The 13,093-nt window shown below is 45.1% G+C and overlaps 1 protein-coding gene across 2 annotated transcripts in view; it reads right to left on the reverse strand.

The window, feature by feature from the left end:
• Positions 1-13,093, reverse strand: part of LOC139762188 (cell adhesion molecule 1-like) — a 440,794-nt gene that overhangs the window by 201,671 nt on the left and 226,030 nt on the right. The gene's annotated exons all lie outside the window — the stretch shown is intronic.

Below are 13,093 nucleotides of genomic sequence, written 5' to 3' on the forward strand. Positions count from 1 at the left end.
ACCATCAACGGCGACCACTTAGCACCACACCTCCCTCATCAAGACAGACCAAGACTTTCACCCACTACTGCTTTGTTACCCTCAGTTGTTGAATCATTGACAGCTGCAGTGGCTTTGGGTCATCACCCGTCGAAGGGATTGAAGGGCATTTCATCTGATACCTCGGCAGGCAAATGTCTCCTGTTGGCCACTCGTCCACAACAGACATTTATAGGTGGCTGCCCATTCATCCCCGACTGGTCTTCCGGCCTGGGTTGGTCAACGCCCTCAGCTCTGCACTAATGCATGGTCTCAGCTGGCCCCAGGGTAAGGTGCTATTGCTGTACTGCATATTCCTCTCTCATACACCGAGAAGTCATAGAAGCCATGTGGTACATAATACACCCAACCATGAACGAAACATTCCCACCAGCTCCTCAACACCTGCCTTACATCAACATTCCCACCACCTCCACATTAGGGCCGCATGATTCAGTTCTACAAGTCAGTGTCATCTTCTTAATCTTTTTGTTTATCCCGCGCTTTCTTTTGCCGTAATTATATTCATAAACTACCCACTCACGAAGACATCATCATCTCTCCCCTTTTCTTTCGTAATAAGAGTCCTCTTTATGAACCAACTTCCTTCCTGAAATGCAAAACGTTCAATAATGTGCTACCTGACGACTTGTGCACTCCAGACAAACATGCGAGGCCTCATGCGAGGACAATTAAATAAGCGAAGCATGACTTCATACATTTATTTTTAAGTAGTCATTTACGGACACTTCTCGTGTTTTCCTCCTCCTCCTCCAAATTGTATACGCAAATGTGTATTACAGACACACAACAATGGCCTCATGACGACCTCTACACTAGTAAATAACTTTTAAGAGTTCGGTACAATTTTCTGATCCACTATTACGCACCTCCTTTTGAGGTATATGAAGCATCTGAATGTTTCTTCTCTTACTACACTAATCCATGAGTTTCTCGTCTCTTCCACTAGCACAAAAAAAGTCTCGTCACGACCCAACAGTCCGTTGCTTCTTGAATTCCTACGTGTATACGTATCGGTTTTACACAAGACAATAAAAACTTTTGAGCGAACGGTAATACATGGGAAAGACCTGATGGTCCGTAACGAGGTTATCTACCGATTCATTCCAGAATATGGTGGAAACAGCAAAATCGTAGCACACCCACCCACTCGCCTACCTTCCCACCTCACCCCTCTCTAACCGACGGCAGGAAATAATAATAATAAAAAGACAGGATGTAGTAGGGAGAAAATATAGTAACGTAAATGTTACAGTAAATTGTGAACAGGAAAAGTTCCCGATCAATCTTACAAAAGGGGAGTGCCTCGTTGAGACATCTCTTCTTGAGGCAGTCTTATGTTCTTGTCTTGATCTGGAGGTACTGATGGTGTTGTTGGCATTAATACATCTGGTAGTAGTGTATTCTACAGCAACAGCACAATCTTAGTCTATTATTCATTTACAGCATCGCGAAACACTAAGTCAGTGGTCGTGGGTCAAGATTTGCTTGTCCTTCCTACTAAAGTAACGTCAGCGTCAGGTTGTGCACCAGGTAATGTGATGACAAAAAAGTGTCTGTAGTAAACATATTCTTTTATCAGAAGGTCGGTCAGCTCTGGTCTGCTACACCCACACGAGTTGACCAGTCAGTCAGTACCCACGACCCAGTGAACGCTTCGTTCTTATTTTTCTCAAGACCCTTTTTTTTTTTTTTTTTTTTTTAATTCAAGGGTTTTATTTCTCCTTTTTTTTCGTATGTGGCTCCTCTTCCTTTTAGCGTCCCCTCTTCCAGCCTCCCGGGGGTCAGGACCAACATAATGGCTGCCTTCCCTCCCTCGATCGCCAATCACAAAGCGACCAGAGAACTCACAAGCCGTAGATTAATTTGTGTCCCAGCGGAGGAGGTGGCCGCCACTCGCTGGTTAATGAAGCTCGACGGAGTGGACGGTGGCCAGGGTCCGGCAGTCTCCGACACACGACTCACTGAGAGAGGGAGAGTTGTCAATGGAGTGAGGCAGGCAGGAGGAGAACGAGAAAAAAAGGTGTGTGCTGATGGGAGGGGTATGGCGGAGGAAAACTGTGTGAATAAAAGCCGAACAACCTGATGGAAGAGGGAGGGAATGTGGGACGGGGAAATGACTGGTGAAGTGGACACTGCTGGGGATGGAGGATGGGACTCGGGGAGAGCGACAGGACACAAGACGCGAGCATTAATGAGATGAGGGTGACGATGAAACATATGGGAGGGCAGGGGGTCGTGGTGGTGGTGGCGTCATGTGGTGACGGAAGCATCAACTGACCACGGGGGAGGAAGAGAAGGCCGATGCGATAGGTAACTGGGCCACAATGGTAAATACAACAAGAAAATAAGAAGTGAGGAAAAAATAGAACAAGGGAGACGAGGAAACAAATGATGACGCAATATTAGGAACGTCCCGTGAAGGTGATGATGTAGACACTAATGGCGCACACTAATGGGACGAGATAATGAAATGGAGGAACACTGTGTCTGGGGAGGAGGAGGAGGATAATGCTACGGCCAACACAGCCTCATCAGCACCATATGTGGCTACATTACTGTGGGGTGGGGAGGCGGGCAGCACGCGCACCAGCACGTGGCTCCCCGTCAGCCAGGGGTGAGCTCTGCACTGCCTCCCACACTACTGACTACATACCCAACCACTCGCTACTCCCCCAGTACGCTCATCAACCACTAGCTACTCCCCTAGTACGCTCATCAACCACTAGCTACTCCCCTAGTACGCTCATCAACCACTAGCTACTCCCCTAGTACGCTCATCAACCACTAGCTACTCCCCCAGTACGCTCATCAACCACTAGCTACTCCCCTAGTACGCTCATCAACCACTAGCTACTCCCCTAGTACGCTCATCAACCACTAGCTACTCCCCTAGTACGCTCATCAACCACTAGCTACTCCCCTAGTACGCTCATCAACCACTCGCTACACTCCTCAGTTCATTCACCAACCCACTAGCTACTCCCCCAGTACACTCATCAACCACTAGCTACTCCCCCAGTACACTCATCAACCACTAGCTACTCCCCCAGTACGCTCATCAACCACTAGCTACTCCCCCAGTACACTTATCAACCACTCGCTACACTCCTCAGTTCACTCACCCACCCACTCGCTACACCCAAGGTACACTCATCCACCCACTCGTTACAATCCCCACTACACTTATCCAACCACTAGCTACACCCGAGTAAACACATCAACCAAACACTCGCTACTCCCCAGTATATTCATCAACCAACCACTCGCTAAACTCCCCAGGGCACATCAATTAGCCATTCGCTACACTTCCCAGTAAACTCATAAAATTCATCGCCACTCGCAACATCCCAAACACTCGTTATTCTCCTCGCTCGCTGCCACTCAATACACGCCTTCAAAGCCCCATTATACTTCTACTTCCCAACTCACAGCCACCCTCTACACTCTTCAATACTCGCTCCACCCCTCACCACTTCCGCTCCACTCCCTTACTCACCACTCACCACACTCGCAACCCACAATCTTCACTACTCCATCACTCCCACCATCCACTACACCTGTAGTCATATCTCAACAAGGTCATAAGTGGCAGGATGTTGCCTCAGACATTTCCCAACGTTTCCCTCTCTTCATGGCCTGAGCTGGTTCGCGCCTCCGCCACCCGCTCCACACGAAGCCGTCTCTCGCCTCAGTTACCAGCCAGTCCACGCCCCAACTGTTGGCTGCATCCGACCAGTTTCCTCTGGAAATGTCCCACACGTTTCCCTTCACCACACGTCCCTCTACACTACTCGCGCTTCAACCAAACCAGTGCCTTAATGTTGAGCGAATTAAGAGTCTTGCTCGTATGCTCAGCAGGAAAGGGTCGTTCCTGCTTTTGCCATGTAAGTGGGGACCAGGGCGGGGCAGGTCAAAGTGGGGTCACCGTTTGGCATCCCTTTCCCAATGCTACACACACACACACACACACACACACACACACACACACACACAATAACCGGTCTAAACCGCACATACCAATAACGAGACCCAGGAAACTGATTTCAAAGGTGCTCTCAAGTCGCAGAAGAAAATCACTTCACTGAACACACATGCTCGGAGCATCCCTTACCACAGCTGCAGACACTCGTGCCAATGACGAAAACCCTCAGTCATATACTCCGAATACTTCTGTTAATGTACGAAATGTTAGTAAAAAAGAAAAAAAAAATGTATGAAGCAATTGCTCTGGAGGAAAATAAACGATGTGATTGGCATTTGGGAATCTTAGATAGATATCAGAGATTTCCTCGCCCAATACGCGATACATATGAGTACTCTGATATGGGAAATAAAGAAGGCGATGGAGTTTAGCTCTTCCTTCAATCTAATCTTAATCTCGTAGTAAAAGATGTTGTAGCTGTTGATAAGGTCGACTCCATTTCTGTTCAAATTGAAGATTTACTCCCAAAGGTTTTTTCCTTTTTTATGTTGAAGGTTCCAGTTACGGGCAAATGTTCACATCAAGACCGGGCTTTCATTGAAATACAGAGTATTACGAAAGGGAAAAAGAAAAGACAAGGGAAAGAAATTACGAATTTTGGAGGAAGTGAAAAAAAACCAGTCTTTTAAAATGTGTTAAGTCATAGTTATTGGGAATATTGACTTGATGAGGTAGAGAGAACCTAAAGCTTCGAAATAACACTAGGATAAGTTCACATGCCACCTTCACATACACAAGTTACTAACAAAAGTCAAGTCAGATGGTAGAGATGGGCTTGTACCTCCATGGTCAGGAAAAAGCTGACGGGTCGTAAAAATACAGTAGTGATGAACGGTCAAGCCTCTGAATGGTTAGAAGTATCAAGTGGTGTGCCATCACTCGAGGTAACACTTCGCTTCCTCATACATAATAATAGTACTCATAATGGTACAGACATTGTTGGGAAATAATCTACAACATAAACTAAGTGTCTGCGGCTTCAAAATGACGTAAGACAAACGTATGGATTGGGTTAATCCGTGGGAAATGAATCTTAGTATTCATAAGGACAATGTTTTAATGAATTCTAATATTCATAAGTACAAGGTTTTAATGAATTATAATATTCATAAGTACAAAGTTTTAATAAATTCTAATATTTATAAGTACAATGTCTTACATTTCGGTACTAAAAAATGAAAAGACAAGTTATAATACGAAATGTGCCGAATTATAAAAAGGTAAGTGGTTAAAAGGACTTCGATGTGACAATCTCTGGTGACCTAAAACAAAGTGGGGAAAAAAATGGATTCACGGGTAGAGCTTTCGAATTTAAGTGTCGGGAACTTATTCTCACTCTATACACCTTACTGGTGCGTCCCCATCAAGAATAGTATGTCTAGTTTTGAGGGAAGACACGGAGAGTGTGGAGAGAGTACAGTGGCGAGCTACCTAGACGACTCACGGACTGACAAAGAAATCGTATGAGAATCGACGAAACCAATCAAATCAGCTCAGAAAACACAAGGGTGAGAAGGGAGGAAATTCAAATGTATTCAAAATCAGTAATGGTTTTGATTATCTCAATCTCACGAGCTAAGTAGCTAGGTTCCTCTGATATCACTCGTGGTAATGGACATATTTCTCGTGGGCAAACGTTTCACCTGAAAATATGGCGACATACTTTTTCTTCAACAGAACTGTTAACACACGGAACGATCTACCAATCAGAGTGGTTGAAAACAATACCATAAATACGTGTAAACACAAACTTGACGAAGGTTTTGCTTCAAGTCCACGACGAACATGATTTGCACCTCCACCGCTGCACGGTAAGTTGACACGTCTTCCTCTCTGAAAAACCTGAAATGTCTTCCTACTGCTAACACATTATCCAAGAGCTTCTGTTCTCTTCCACTACCACAAACAGCCTCGTTAGGACCCAATGGTCGGTTAATATGTGAACTCAGTTGTTGTATTGTTAATACGAACTTCTGGGTGGCTGCGTCTCGGTATGTATCTCATTTTTCTTTCAGTAACAACACGTATATCTTCTTGTTCACCATTTCTCTTCGTTTTCTTCCTAGTATACGTAAACACACTGCCTGAAGTGTGCGTGTGACGTGCTCACATCACATCACATCACATCTCTCTCTCTCTCTCTCTCTCTCTCTCTCTCTCTCTCTCTCTCTCTCTCTCTCTCTCTCTCTCTCTCTCTCTCGTGGAGCACTGGACGCTCACAGTGTATCAACTCCCGACAACACGCTCCCAACTCGTGTCGCGAGCCAGCTGGTGCGCGTCAACACACGTGACCCCGTGTGTTCAGGTGGCACGGTGGTGTCTGGCGCCTCCCTCACACGCACCCACAAGTCTGGGCATCACCAATGACCAGGATGCAGGTCGCAGGTTGGTCCCATCTGTAACCCTGAGGCCGGACGTCCTTGCCTGACATATACAAGCCAACACTGGCGTCTCCCAGAAGACCGTCAGTCACTCGGGTATTTTGAAATAAATGAAATGAAATGCGCCAAGAATCGTTAGGTCCCCCACCACGACATGAAACACACACACACACACACACACACACACACACACACACACACACACACACACACGTCACGCGTACGGACGGATACAGGCCGACCACGAGAGGAGAGCAGGGGAGCTAGACCCACCAGCGGACGGGCCAGCCAGTCACTTCAACACCACCACCACCACATCACCAGCAGACACTGTATGAAACAGTCAGCTGGTACACACACAACCTTGGTTCCAACAGGCAAATGATGCCAGCAGAGCCACCTGCCAGGAAGTCACGCATGGTCATACCACCAAGTAACACCATGTTAAAAAGATGGACACTGAGGGTGAATGGCCAGGTGGTCGGAAGTTGAAGAAAAAATTGCTTTAGAAACTTCAGTTGAACTTTCCAAACTAAACCTGCCCATATAGCGAGAGCCACTTGCATTCATGAAAACAGTGGACCAATATACATACCAATCTACCATGGATGATACGTATATTCGTACAAAAGACTGGAGCTATAGTGAGGCTGACGTATGTAAACAGAACTAATTCTTTACAAGGATGACTATGATTTTACCTAACATACAAGAGCCACTTGAGTCGCCAACATTCCCGCCACAAATTTATTATCCCGAGGAACAAGGAGCTAATAAGATCATTAATTTGCAAAATTTGCAAGTCTAGTACACAGTATGTGTCATAAGTTTGAACATACCATCACTCACTTCGAAAAAAGAAAACAGCTTTTCATAATCATTACGCAAACCTCCCGTACAACGTAACTACTCTCTCACCTCTTACCAGGAACCTGTTGTGTAGTTAGTTTTCTATCATATATTGTTCCTGAGTTATCATGCAAACAATGTGCCCACAAGCACACACACACGCAGGGCTCACAACATAACGTCCTGCATGTATATGAGAGAGAGAGAGAGAGAGAGAGAGAGAGAGAGAGAGAGAGAGAGAGAGAGAGAGAGAGAGAGAGAGAGAGAGAGAGACCCAAGGTCCAAGCAAGGAAGTCTGGCCTTAACGGGGCTTAAAACAGACGCAGTTGCCTTAAAAGCAGCAGCGGAAAAGAACATCGAAGCAAAGGCCCTCCCTTCCACTCCACACGCCGGACGGGAAAGAGGGAGAAAAAGTACCTAGCACGTCTAATATGACTGCTGGACATTTCTATATACAAGCCAGAGGGTAGAATGAACGTGAACATGTCATGCATCCCACAACCAGAGACATGCGTCCCTTCACTTCTTGTTATAAAATAATTTGTAAGAATAAACTCTTGAGCTCCAGGCCTCGCAGCTTACCGTGTGGATATTACTCCCGATCTGGAAGGATGATACAATAACTCTTGATCGTTCCCTTAAAGCAAGACGGCACAGGTTAATAATGTCAGCAAGACCTCGTGAGGTCAGTGGTTGACAAGGTAGCATAATACATCATAATACACCACAACGACTGATTAAATAGTTATTGAACACCGATGAGTGACAGGCGATAATCATGTCTATTTTCCTTGATCATATTAACTGTGTTACTCCACCATGTCCTGGGAGCTTATTCCACACGTTAATAAAGTCGTTGGTAAAGACTTATTTCGTGCACTACTCCACAGATATAACCTTAATTCTCTGATGTAAAGAGTACTGTCCAACTTGATTAAGTGAAGCTCCGGGGCTCCACACTAGTGGAACCTCCGCTCCAAACATGAATCCTCACCTCCACTAGTCTTAGTAAAATTCACCCACAGAGCTCCACACAGGTGGAACCTTATCTCCACCTGTCTAAGCCTCAACTCTCTAAGGTTCCACACAGGAGAAGCACTTATCTCCGCGGGTAAAATGCTCTTCCATAAAATTAAATGTTTTAAACTCTCCTCATATAACCCTAGGCGAATATAATGGCAAGTATTAGTATAACCTTAATACAAAAATACAAAATAGTAGAGAAAATAATGGTGTGATAAGATGAGGGTCTAGTGAAGACCTCTAGTGACCTAGTTTAGTGAAGATGAAGATGTGGTGAAGATGAGGATGTAGTGAAGAAGAAAATGTTCGATCTAGCTCATTGGAGATAAGGTATTTTGAAAATGAAGGTGTAGTTAAAAGTGAGTACAGCGTATCTTAGCAAAATACAAGTGCTATGAAGATCATGAAACACAGTAATCGAAGCGAGGTTCAAGCTTTTCCACACAAACACACACACGGTTTTCTCAAAAGTTATAAGTGGAACAACTCCTTAAGCAATGCCCACCTACTATGGGCTTCCGTGGTGTGGTGGTTAGCATTACTATGTCTTCACGGGCTGGCACAGGTTTCAATCCTGAGCAAGACAGTCGGCCCACTACTAACCTAGGTGTTCATTGTCCCTTCCGGGCTGGTCCATAAATGGGTACCTGGCTAAGGCTCTGTGTAGTGTGTGTGTGTATACATATAGGGCAATTAACCCATGGTACATATATGAGACAATCACCAGTAGTAATCACACACACATACACAAACTATCTATTATCTATAAATGCGAGACGAGTACCAAGGTGGTATGAGCGGGCGGCACCAGCAAGTGATGTATGGGGCCAGGAAGCGGATTCCACAACCCACACAAAAAAAAAGCGACATCCTGAGCTTTGTCTGAGACGCATTCATCTCTTGGAGGGGCGTTTAAGACCTGAATGCGTCCCTCTGAGAGAGAGAGAGAGAGAGAGAGAGAGAGAGAGATCCCATTTCCAAACATCGCTTTCCCTGTCCCATGTCTTCTATCCTCTCATCTAACCAAACTATTTCAAAAAAAAAATCCAAAATCACTGATGTTCCTCTGTGTGTGTGTGTGTGTGTGTGTGTGTGTGTGTGTGTGTGTGTGTGTGTGTGTGTGTGTCAGTGCAGATATCAGACTGGCAACACCATCTTGTGCCGTAAGGGGATTCAGCAATATGGAAGGGCCAAAGTATGCCCTCAACCTATCATAATCTCAGCCTATCTTCACCTTATCAATATGGCAGAGCCGATCCCTGTGTTATCTGCAAATCTGGACACCTTCATTCAGCCTTACGTTAATATCGTTAACATGAAAGATGAAAAGTATAGGCCCAGCACGGATCCCTGGGGGACTCCACTACCAACGGGTGACCACGGTGATGATTCCCCCATTCATTACGACTCTCTGCCTACTATCAAGTCTTAACCCGGCTTCAATCCAGTCTTTTATGCAACCAGTAAATCCCAAGGCCCCGACTTTATGCATCCATTTAACGTGGGGAACTTTTGCTGACTGCTTTTTGGAAGTCCAGAAATATACCTACTGCTTTTTAGTCTTGTTGTGGGTACTGAAATTGAATGATTGATGAGATTCGAGTTTGTAAGACTCTGGTGTCTTCTAAGACCTTGCTGTGTATCACTGCTCAGACCGTGTTGTTCAAAGTAAGCTACGATTCCATCTCTAATAATCGACTCCAGGAATGTTGTGAGGCTAATTGAGGGTTAATTGCAATGCTAGGCATTTCACGGCTTCCTTTTTCAATACATGGGGTCAACTGTTACTGAAATCATACGAAACATACTCTTTACAAAAACATGGTAACACTCTAGCTCCCTGGACAGCGTGAAGTGGATTATGCATTTTTCATTTTCTTTGCTCAGTCTCTACCAAACCGCTAACTCTGCCACAAACATACCACATGTTCACCGTGAAAAAGATAGACATTTGTCGTAGGATCTGCAGCACAGGATATTCCTGCTTTTGGCAACAGACAAATTCAAGAACTTTGAACAGAAAAAAATAAAATGGATGAAGTAAGTAATAGTGGGCTTCCGACAATACTACGTAAGGTCGATAATGATATAATGGTTAGAGCTACTGGTCTCTCTGGTCATTGGGGGAGTGGATCCCACTAGCAGGTGTTGACATGGCCCCCTATCTGCTGCACATCAAGCCTCCTGACGCAACAAAACATTAAGAGCATCGCTGATCCCTTCATCAACCAGACTGGAGATTACACCACCATCGTTACCCGAGCGGTCACTCACTAGTTGTCTTTGATCTCACGTCCAGTGAGGATTTATCAACGCATAAGGAAAACATTCAAGTGACTTAAGGAAATCCCACAGTGTTACAATCGCCAGGTAATCATTTCTACTGACAAGCGTGTCTCGCCATCCATCACACCCTCATCCCAAAACCCATCAAAACATCACTAATATAACCTCGTTCAATCCAAGCTGAACCTCGGCTGCCTTACACAGCTCTCAACTCACCCTATCTTTTCCTCGCATATAAACAGTCGAAGCTCACTTAGGATCACATTTCTTGCTGCAGTACATTTCCTGGTATAAATCATCAGTGTTTCCCGTTTGTCGACGCCTTTAAAAGGTTAGCCACATCCTTCAAACACGCGCGATACATCATGGTGCACAAACTTGCCCCCATACATCGCAGTACAAATGATCTATGGAGTGTGGCTTGTGGAGATCACTAAACACACACACACACACACACACACACACACACATATATATATATATATATATATATATATATATATATATATATATATATATATATATATATTCGGGAGTACAGTTTTGTCAAAGACTGAACTCCAAAGAAGTCCACAGTTTCCCTGCTTCTGAAAGTAGCGCAGCCTTGGAGCTGCCTGTAAGAACTCCAGACAAAGCGGTCATGGCTCAATCATATATACAGAAAAAAAAAAGAAATTCATCGCGTCCTCCATCAATCATCCTGCACCACCTCATTAAATACAGTGTACTGCCACGTACCAAACAACTGCCATGCATCACGTCAAATCAGATAAACGTTAACACAGATATAACGAAGTTCTTGTCGTAACTATGACGTGTCACGCGCGGCCTCTGCTGGACCCACCACCAATAATGTGAGGGGAAGTGCGTCATGTCGGCTGGAGATGACTATGGTCGTGTAAGGTCAATACAGACCACAGAAATCTTCGAGATGTCCAAAGTTACAGACGGGGACTAAAGTCCTTATCCAAGCCAGGCCTTAAAGAAAGAAAACGAGGGATGCAAAACCTGCGTTATAAGGCGGGAAAGGTCGCAGCCATTTGGACAATCATAACAATACTTGAGTGTTGGGAAAGCAGCAAACATAACAACAACTGATCATCGTAAAGCTGTCATGGGTCACATAGTAATTATGTCACGCAATGATTTCCCGGTATAATGTGGCACGCAAAAAAAAACTTGCTCCTGGGTACAGAAACCAGAGTAATAGGTACATAAGAAGGATAGACCTAACACAGCCGAGTAGGGGAAGCAGGCCAGATCGGGAGAGGTGAAATGTCTGAGCGCTTCAGTTTCCACGCGGCCAAGTGAGTCTGTAGAGCAAGAACTTCCCTGAGTCTTATAGCAGAACTCCATACGAAGAACATCAATCCATACTGTTGTTAGAACTGATTAAAAGAGAGTATCATTCGAAACGTTAGCATGAATTCCAGTTCCTTAAAAGCAGACGGTAATCTGTGCAATTATGGTGATGAATATGCTTTCTGTCCTTAGTGGTGTAATCAAAGAGCCATTAAAGGAGACAATATTCTGAGGAGTTAGAAAACGAGAAAGATGAAATTTCCGGATCGCTAAAAACTCACTAAGTTGTGTGCGAGAAATTCTGTGCACGTCGGAGCGTCTGCAGATGGAGGTGGTAGCTGTCACGACATGAGACGTCAATCGAACTTGTATAAAGATGATGTGAAAGAAATGGAGGGAACAAAGTGGTGAGCTGTCAGCATGAGTGCATTTGGTGATTTGCCGATACGAAGAAATCGTTGATAGAAAGGGTAAAGAGAGGAGGCCAGGAGAGAGCCTTGAGGAACACCGCTCTTGATGGGGGAAGAGGAACATGTTCATATATCAACAAACACGGACACGATTGGCCCACAGGAGGCCAGGTAGGTATACCCCAGGGAGCGGGGAAAACCGAAGCCAGACCCAGATGTGACAGACTGCGTTCCGATACCAAGAGCAGGAGACCCGATTCACAGACTCTGTCACAGAGAATGACTAGACATCGGTTAGACAGAAATACTGACAATCAGAACACTGAAGATGCTTAGGGAAAATGGGAATCGAGGCAGATTAAGAGACTCTGAAGTCAGAGGAAGTCACAGAAACAGGACGATAGTTGGTAGGGTTACAATCGTCAACCTTCATGGGGCAAGGCGTTACTTATTCATGTTTCCAAGAAAAATCATTTCGTTATGCGGTGACCTGTGGTGACTCTGTCCAGTCGGATTTGTGAGACGCAATGCATCGGACGGTGAAGTTTCCTCTCGTGCAACAGCGCCACTGCATGCATACTGGGTGTTCCATATACACCACCGGGTTTCTACGAGGTAAAGTGTATCAGTCCACAGGGCCAAAAACCAGATCCAGCCATCTCCCAGGTGGAGAATATTGAGGATGGGAATGCAATAAGCGAGAGGGACCCTGGGGAACCAACCTGTACTGCAAGGAAAGATTTGTGAATGAGAAGATGCGGCGGGAGCCAACAGAGCGAGTCAGGAGGTCGCTGCGCCCGGGTTAACTCAGTTAAAAA

The sequence above is a fragment of the Panulirus ornatus genome, chromosome 3, assembly GCF_036320965.1.
Source record: "Panulirus ornatus isolate Po-2019 chromosome 3, ASM3632096v1, whole genome shotgun sequence".
Lineage (NCBI taxonomy): Eukaryota > Metazoa > Arthropoda > Malacostraca > Decapoda > Palinuridae > Panulirus > Panulirus ornatus.